At 46.2% G+C, this 9,590-nt stretch overlaps 1 long non-coding RNA gene across 1 annotated transcript; it reads right to left on the bottom strand.

The window, feature by feature from the left end:
- Window positions 1-2,242: 2,242 nt before the first annotated feature.
- Window positions 2,243-8,776, bottom strand: LOC137324175 (uncharacterized). The gene is made up of 4 exons (XR_010963538.1): window positions 7,986-8,776; window positions 7,032-7,167; window positions 4,268-4,422; window positions 2,243-4,118 (listed from the first exon to the last, which is right to left on the bottom strand). It is a non-coding gene; the product is annotated as an uncharacterized lncRNA (long non-coding RNA).
- Window positions 8,777-9,590: the final 814 nt, after the last annotated feature.

A 9,590-nucleotide genomic window follows, 5' to 3' on the forward strand; every position in this document is an offset into this window, starting at 1 on the left:
TTTCTCTTTCTACTACCCCATTTTCTCCCCTCCTCTCCTGTCTCAGACTAAGGTATCAGTTGCCCTCTGGCAACTCCCCCAATTGATCACTCTTCATTTTGAGCCTAGATAGTGAGCGTCAGCGGGATAGTCAGCTGTGAGGGCATTGCAGCTGAGCCCAATCCCATTCTAACCCTCAGATCCACAATATAGGGAAGTAGGGCCCTGACGCATGCCACTGAATTCTGGGAAAATCCAAAGGGTCAATACTGGAATTCTGGGAGAACCAAAGTCTCACAAGAAAACTGAAACAAAGGAACTCACACACAGATCGGTAACAAATGTTTAATTAGCCTGAAGGTCTGATAAACCTGTTGAAATGGCAACCTAACAGGCTAATTGGTGGGTCAATTTGCTTGTGTTGGCAGAAGATGGAACAAATGCAGAAGCTTTTAAAAAGACATTAAGGTCAGGATAATGGCCCTCTGGCTGTGGCATAATTGCTGGGAAAGCTAGAGTAGCAGACCAAAGATATTTGAAATTTGACCATCATAGTGTCTGACACATTCCTGTCCAATTGATTGGCACCTTGGAAAAGATCCGTGGGACAGAGATAACCCTACGGTTTGGTTCCAGAAAGGGGTTTACCTTGATAGAGTTATGGTATAAAACCACCCCTAAAGCTAAAGGCAAGAAACCAGAAAGAAATAAGGATATCAGGCAGAGAAAGGTGAAGGAGAGAGAAAGAGCAGAGGGGGAAAAGACCAGAACCTCTAAAGCAGAAAAGTAATAAAGAGTAGAACAGAGAAAGATTTCAAGAGAGTTCTAGAAAAATCTGAGAGCCTAAAAATTGGATTGCACCACACCAGTTTTTTAGGCATGCATGGGGCACCTAGGGGTCCAATATGGCAGTCGGTGGTGTATACGCTCATTCCGCGCCAGAAGTGTGCCGCCCGCCATATTGGATCTGCCACTCCGTAGGCGTCCAGGGTGCCACTGGAAGTATCCAAAAACTTAATTATCATAAAATAAGGGTCTTACCCTTTTGTGAAATTGGTCTGCCCCAGCGCCTGACTCGCTATGTGACAAACTTCAATAAATCAAGGCGCTAACAATCAGGAAAGACCCTGCAGGAGCGCTATTTAAAGGGTTCATCCCCTCCATGCAGGTTAGTTGCTGGTTTGTGTTTTTAGACTGCTGGTCAACTTCTGGACCTTTTTTGGCTCTTTACTCTGTTCCACTGCTGACTTGTGAGTTCTGGGACCAACTTTGTGCTGGTGCTGGACTGCTTGTCTGCCTTGGAAATATTTTATTTCACTCATGGGTGGTCTGGTAAGCCTGCCTTTGGGGCTGGAGGAGAAGGGGGAGCAGAAATGAAGACAGCAGCGAGTAGAACCAGCTGGGAGAAGAGGAAGGAGGAGGGCACTGCGCAGGAATCCGTACTTACAGCAGGTCTTCAGGCAACACTTCAACCTGACCGAGGAGCAATGTGTGAGGCGCCTGTGCTTCAAAAAGGAAGCTGTTATGGTGCTCTGTCTGTGGCTGTCAAGGTCACCATGGCCCTTAGTTTTTACTCCAGGAGGTCATTCCAGGTTCCAGCAGGTGACACCAGCGACATCGAGCAGTTCCCTGTACACTGCTGCATCATGAAGGTGACTGACGGTCTATCCTTGAGGAAAAACATCTACACCTCCTTCCTGATAGACCAAGCAAAGAGAAAACACTTGGCTTCACATGCATTGCAGGCTTCTCCAGGGTCCAAGGAGTCATAGACTGCACTCACACTGTCCTACGTGTTCCCCATCAACAGCCTGACATCTTCCTCAACAGAAAGGGATACCGCTCCCTTAATGTCCAGCTTGTTTGCAACCACAGGCAGTGCATTATGCAAGCCTGTGCATACAAACAGATCAAATATGGGTCATTACTCTATACTGAGACTGCTATTAGGTACAGTAGTTATATGGTTAAGGTTATGAAGATCCAGGCGTACAGCATTAGGACTGACATTAGGTGGCCCGTTTCCACAGGTGGTGTTTGAATCAAGGCTTGTGTTTGAATTCTTAGCCTAGAGTTAGGATTGATATTAGGTGGTCTCTCTATACCGGTGGTCTGCAAGGCAGGTTTCACTATCTGTCTATAATATATCAACATCACTTAGCGGAAACATGATCTCAAAGTTTATTTTTACTTGTGAACATACAATGGGAAAAGCAAAGTCTTCTGAGATAAGCTAAGATTGGTTTCCACAATATACTGTGAAAGAGCGCTGCTTGATTGCCATATTACTGCTGATTATGTTTCAATATTGAATGCACTGATAATTAGAAATTGCTATTAGGAGAATGTAATAATTTATTTGTTGCTGTATTTTTATCACTAACATTATTATTTTGTCTGCTGATGCAATGGGACTCACACCACATCTTTCTTTATAAATGCAGCTTTATTTCTGTAATTATGGTAAATCTGCTTCTAGCATTGGTTTATTATTTTGTTAAAAACTTGTCTCAGACAATCATTTGCCACAGAACAAGTACAGAGTACAGAAAAAAAGGTACTGACCAGCAGCTCTAATGGTAGACCACTGACCTAGGTCAGAATGCCAGGTCCAAGTTTCAACCTCAGACACTCCCTCTTTGCTGGTGTTGCAGGTTCCCCTCAGACAGGTCTCTAAATGGAATGTTTCTTTCAATGAGAGACCTCTTTCTTGAGGATTGGAAAAATCAACAAGAACTTTTAAGTGTACCTGTGATTGGCATACAGAATCAATTCCATCCTCCTAATCACAGTCTAGTGTGGAGGTAGTAAAAGGAGAAAAAAATGATAGAAAATTGATTAAAGTCATGAATTGCCAAAAGATAATTTTGTAAATTAGTTTACTGTTACAATATCTACATCAATTTTTCTCCTATTTTTATCTCTCTCTCTCATATCTCGCTCCTAAAGTCAGTGGTTGATAAATTCAACTCACGACCGTCCACTTTGAGCATGAAAAACAGGGTGCCAGGAGTTGAAAATTGGGGTGACACCTTGGCCGCCCCATTGACACCCAAGGCCTGTCTGAATGCCATATTCAGGTGGGCCTGTAAATGGGTGAGTAACGTGCCCAGCTTAAACAAGCGTTAGGCTGCTTTTCTATGAAAATCGAAGTCCTACGCCGATTGTAGTGCAAAAGTCAGGTACAAACTATGTCTAGGTGCTACCTGAAGGCCAGAAATGACAATGTTGCTTAACTGCACTGTGACAACATGAGCCTCTTGAGACCAAGGTGACCCTCATCTCAACGTTCTGTGTCTCAGGAGGACTCTTCAGCAAGCTACAGTACTAATGCGTGTGCATAAGCAGCCTGGTCCTGTATCTTGCCACTTACGTATGCAGACATTTGAGAGGTCTGACTGGAAAGTTTACATGAGCTGTTATCAGGAGAGGACATAGCATCATGAAGGCAGACTCTAGCCACATCACTTGTGCTAGGTCCTGGATTTGACCAGTGGGAGGTCAGACTTGATGATATCAGTTAGATCCTCCAGACACTGAGAGATGGTGCCCTGAAGCTCTCAGAAGTTAGTTGACATCATTTTCCCTAAACCTATCCCAAGGTTTGAAGGTTATTTATGAAAGCATCCATATTAAATGCACTGACTGGTCTGAAGGCCTCTCTGTCAAGTGGGACAGATGCAGATGTTCGTGGTACTACCACTTACTCCAGGTAGCACGGTCTTGCATTGAGTTCTTGGATACTGGCACTGAAGATAGCATTGAACTCATCTGTGACCCCTGTCATCTGTGTCACATCCTCCAAGATGGCCCTCAGTACCTTCACATAAGACTGATGCTCATCCAGCATCCTCCCTTTTTGGGCAGGACTCCTGAGATCTGAGTCCGCAGACTCTAGAACCTGAGGCTGACTCCTGCAGAGCCTCCACTCCCCACCTCTGAGTCTTCCAGCACCCTCATTCGTTGTGTCACGCCCAAATGAAAAATCCTCATCAGAACGATCTAGATTCTTTCCCCAGGTGGATTTCTCTAAGTTGGTGAGTGAAAGAGAAAGGCGAACGATAGTATGGGTGATGATGCGGTTAGTGGAGATGAGACGGCTTTGTTCTTCCTCCTCTTCCTCAGTTGGGTTGGATTATCTAGACAAAAAGAAAATGAAGAGATGTTATAATATTAGACGGCTGCCATGACAGATCCCCTGTAGCTTTTAAAGGTGGCCAATCAAGTTGCTTCCCAGTGTTTTTTGCATTACTAATATACCGGCAAGCTGTAGTTGGTCCAGACAAACCTGCAGCAGCCACTACTTCTCCGTCCCCAACAGGATCAACCATATGGTTCCCCAGGATGTCAAGAGCTTCCTTTTTATGTGGGCCTCAGAGGTCTCATGTCAAGACGACCACCACCTGTGGCCTGAGAATCACAAGCATTATAAGGCACCTTCTCCTGTAAGAGAGAAGAAAAGAGAATACAACATGATTATAGCAGTGAAGGCTAGGCAGAATCTCTTGAAATAACAGTTCAACACATAAGGCAGGTAGCAACAAAAAACAACGACTTGCATTTATACAGCACCTTTAACATAGTGAAACATCCCAAGGCGCTTCACAGGAGCGTTATCAAACAAAACCGAGCCACATAAGGAGATATTAGGACAGGTACCCAAAAGCTTGAACAAAGAGGTAGGATTTAATGAGCGTCTTAAAGGAGGAGAGAGAGGTGGAGAGGCAGAGAGGTTTAAGGAGAGATTTCCAGAGCTTAGGGCCTAGGCAGCTGAAGGCACGGCCGCCAATGGCAGAGTGATTAAAATCGGAGATGCACAAAAGACAAGAATTGGAGGAGTGCAGAGATCTCGGAGGGTTGTAGGGCTGGAGGAGGTTACAGAGATAGGGAGGGGCGAAGCCATGGAGGGATTTGAAAACAAGGATGAGAATTTTAAAACTGAGGCATTCCCGGACCGGGAGCCAATGTAGGTCAGTGAGCACAGGAGTGATGGGAGAACTGGAGTTGGTGCGAGTTAGGGTACGGGCAGCAGAGTTTTGGATGAGCTCAAGTTTATAGAGAGTGGAAGATGGGAGGCCAGCTAGGAGATCATTGGAATAGTTGATTCTAGAGGTAACAAAGGTATGGATGAGGGTTTCAGCAGCAGATGAGCTGAGGCAGGGGCGGAGACGGGCGATGTTACGGAGGTGGAAGTAGGCGGTCTTGGTGATGGAGCGGATATGTCCGCTCCATCAATTGTCAGTTAAGGAGACTTGTTTATTCATGGCTCTCTGTGAGAAATGGAGAATTTGTAGGCAGCAGGTAAAGTACTAATGGGAGCAAACATCAGAAGTGCAGAGTACAGTCCTAGAGCATATGAGTATCATAAATGATGAAGTGCCACAAATAAAAAAAGGTTGTAAGATAGTGTGAAAGGGAGCAGGTTGCTTACTTTAACTGCTCTGTCAAACTTCTTCCTGCACTACAAAGGAATCCTGGGGAATGAGGAGGCAGCACTCATGGCCACAGCCACCTTCCCCCACAAAGTACACACCACATACTTAACGGATCTTCCATATAGCCTGTCCCTCCTAGCCTGTCCCTCCTGCTCTGTATTTTTATTAAGAGGACATCCCAGTCAGAGTCACTGAAGTATAAGGCTCTTCTCTTGAGTCTACCCGCCATCATTGAACTTCAGCTTTCTTCCTTCCTGCAGTGCTGCTGCTCTTCTTCTCCATCTCTCCAGCATTGATTTTCTGCCTCTCTCCTTCTGTGTTCCAACCATACATGGGGCATTTGGAACAGTTCTCTCATCTCCCCACATGTTTCCCCTCTCTCCACCGTAACTGTGGCAATGCAGACTGGAATTGTACAGCCTGCACAGCTCTCATTACTTAACTTAACTGGCCCTATTATTTATGCCACTATAATATGGTAGCCAAAAGATCCACCTGGTCTCACTTCCAGTGATGCCATTTCTAGCCCTGATTGACCAGGTTGTGTTTTTCTCCTTTTGCTGCCTCTACATCTCCACGTTAGACTTTATTTAGCAATTAGACCTTAGCCTGAAAGTGACAAGCTAGTTTAAACACAGCTCCACCTTAGCAGCAGAATTATACATTTGTACTTCACATTGTTTAATGCACCTCTCCTTATAAAGCAACATATCATCTGACTTACTGTGAGGAATACCATAGGAAGATCTGCCAGACTCCATTAAATTCTTTGAAGAAGTAACAGAAAGAGTAGAGAAGGGTAATGCAATAGATGTAATATATTTGGATTTTCAAAAGGCCTTCAATAAGGTATAGACTCATGACTAAGGTCAGAGCATGAGGAGTCAGGGGACAAGTAGCAGAATGGATAGCAAGCTGGCTATAAAACAGAAAACAGAGAGTAGGGGTTAAAGGTAGTTATTCAGATTGGCAAAAGATGGAAAGTGGTGTTCCACAATGATCGGTGCTGGGACCACTATTGTTCACAAGTTACATAAATGATTTGGACTCGGGAATCGGAAGGACAATTTCAAAATTTGCGGACGACACCAAATTGGGAAGTATAGTTAATACTGAGGAGGACTGCGACAAAATACAGGAAGACATTAATAAACTTGCAGAATGGGCGTGTAATTGACAAATGAATTTCAATATAGATAAGTGTGAGGTATTACATTTTGGTAGGAAGAATAAGGGGGCCGCATACTGCTTGGATAATAAGAGTCTAAATGCAGTAGAGGAGCAGAGAGATCTGGGGGTACAGATATACTATTACTAAAAGTGGCCTCTCAGTTTTTAATAAGGCCATAAAAAAAAGCAAACCAAGCACTGGGGTTCATTTCTAGAGGGATAGAATTGAAAAGCAGAGAAGTTATGTTAAACTTGTATCAAACCTTGGTTAGACCACACATGGAGTATCGTGAACAGTTCTGGTCTCCACAGTATAAAAAGGATATAGAGGCACTGGAGAAAGTGCAAAAAAGATTTACTGGGGCAGGATTTTATCATGGTGGCGGGATGTAAGTGGGGAGGGGGGGGCCAAAGGACGCATGGAAAACCTGTCAAAAAAATCCTTACATTCCTCCACATGATCGCGACTTAATTGGAGCCCCTTAATGTGGCTTCAGGGTTTGCCGTCTGAAAGCTGCGTAGCGGGCGGACTGCGCACCCGGATGACATGATAGCAGCTGGAATATTTAAAGGTCCATTGCAACTGTGGGAGAAGGAAAAAATTATAAGAAATGGAGCAGCAGCATAAGAAAAAGCCAGCACCCTGGTTCAGTGACTCCACACTGAAGTTGCTACTGACAGGGGTGAGGAGCAGGAGAGAGATGTTGTACCCGGCTGATGGGAGGAAGCGCCATGCCTCTGCCACCAAGAGGGCCTGGCTCGAGGTGACAGAGCAGGTGACCAGCAGTCCTAAAGTATCCAGGACTTGGTTTCAGTGCAGGAAGCACTTCAATGACCTAACCAGGTCAGGAAATGTGAGTACACTTACTGATTCACCTGCATTCTATGGTGCACATCACCCCCACCCCTTCACACACTGCCCTGCGAAGCCTACTCCATCACATCACTCCTCACACCCACTTAAGGCTCAGTGTCAAGTGACCTTCATTTTCTGTACACTTCCTCACCTCCCTGTTTGTGCACCCACCAACTCTGCTCACCCCAATCCTGATGCAATATTATGAATCTGTCTGGTAGTCACCCTCTGATGCATCACTTTCATCGTCAGCCTCACACAAAGCAATTCATCCATCGAGTGACCCCGTCACCCTCATTTACTCACATGTCTGTACTTTCTCCCCTTTTAGGAGAAGAGAGCGCAAAATACAAGGGAGAGGGCGAAGACTGGAGGCAGAGGAGGCGGCCGTGCAGCTTAGTGGAATGGTGGAGTGCCTGGCCATCTGGGATGGCGAGACTGGCACCCCGCAAACGTCTGGTGACAGAACTTTAACATCCTTCACACTCAACATGAATTGATGTTATCAATTATTGCACACTTCATTATGCTCATTGCAAACTCACTTCTGTGATGATCGTTAATATTGCTTTATGTTCTCGTCCAGGGCCTTCGAGGATTAATGTGGAGGCAGGGGCCATGGAAGAGGGCGATTCCTCAGGGGGCCTCCATTCCTCTGAGGGCGCACCGTCACATCATATCCAGCCATGCACCAGCGCAGATACCGTCACCTCGGTGGGTCCTGTTAAGCAGATAGTTGGGTTGTCACCTGGTAATTCAACACTCACAAGTGTGCCCGAGCAGACATTGGTGGCAGGGGCATCTGTGGAGAGTCCATGCCAGGGGGCACACTCCTCTCCAGACTCTGCTCAACTGGACCCAGATGATCAACCTCGGGGGACATCGTGGGAAGTGAGAACGATCGAGGTACAGCTCCACCTTTGTGAGGTAATGGAAAAGGTGTCACACACACTCTCCACAATAGCAGATAGGATGGAGGAGTCGAACTCTATCGTTAGTGGATTGGTGGCGCAGGTAATGTGAGAATGTCTTTGGTGAAGAGAGTGGCAGCCTCCATTGAGCTTGAAGCACGGATCACCAATGAATCTGTGCAGGTCATGACAATGGCCGTGTGGACTCTGGATGCCAACATGTCCGGCGCCTTAAACAGGCAGACAGAAACTTCACCCGTGGCCTTAGAAAGCGTCACATCTCCTCACCAGCCTGCTGACAAGCAGAGTGGTGGGAGTGATGTTGCATCGGCCCGGGAAAGGAATGATGGAGAAAAGGGATATGGAAGTGGGGGCGCCTCTCAAAGCACTCCCATGTCTCACCCATTGCCCCTCCCTCAACCAGCACCCGCAATGCTGCCTCCTCTCCCGATGGCCGAGTCTGCCCCTGCATAAGTGCAGGTGGAGCAGCCTTTGGCGGGTCCCTCACAGGCTCCAAAACCCAGAGGTCATAGGCCAAAAGCAGCTAAAGGGTCAAGGCATGATTCTGAGCAACCTGCCACTACCTCTGCTGAAGCCGCAGGGGATGCACCACGAAGAAGCTGTAGAAAGAGGAAGGCTAAGGTTTTGTAATCACCAAGGGTATGCACAAGGCTGTCTGATAGAATGTAATGTTTTTCATTTATATTTGTTTTTTGTTACATACATGCTAAATTGTATAATTCTCACCGACACTGCCACATCTTACCCATTCTTGAGTCCCTTTTGTGAAAGTGCCCTTTGATATGCTTCATCATGAACGGCGAGCCTTCATGCCATCCATTGGGAGCATTTACAGTGGGTGTATGTGTGGTTGTAGGAGTGTTTTATACAGGGGGGAGGTGATTGGTGTTGGTGGTGGTCGTTCCAGGCGGTCTGAGTACTTCACTATCTTCACTTTGCAGATCTCCTTATGAGAATCTATCAAATATGAGTGACTCCCTGGCATCACGAGCAGCCAGGTGAGCCGCTGCTCAGCCGATGGGTTGCCCATCATTGTCCTCCTCCTCCTCCGCCTCATCCTCCTTGATATTGATGGCAGGTGCGGGTGCTTCATGAGCGCATGGGACCTCCTCCACCTGTAACCCTCTCTGTTGGACGATGTTGTGTAGGACGCAGTAAAATGACGATTATTTTACACATTCTCGCTGGTGCGTTCTGAAGGGCTTCCCCAGATTGATC

This window comes from Heptranchias perlo, chromosome 8 (genome assembly GCF_035084215.1).
Source record: "Heptranchias perlo isolate sHepPer1 chromosome 8, sHepPer1.hap1, whole genome shotgun sequence".
Classification (NCBI taxonomy): domain Eukaryota; kingdom Metazoa; phylum Chordata; class Chondrichthyes; order Hexanchiformes; family Hexanchidae; genus Heptranchias; species Heptranchias perlo.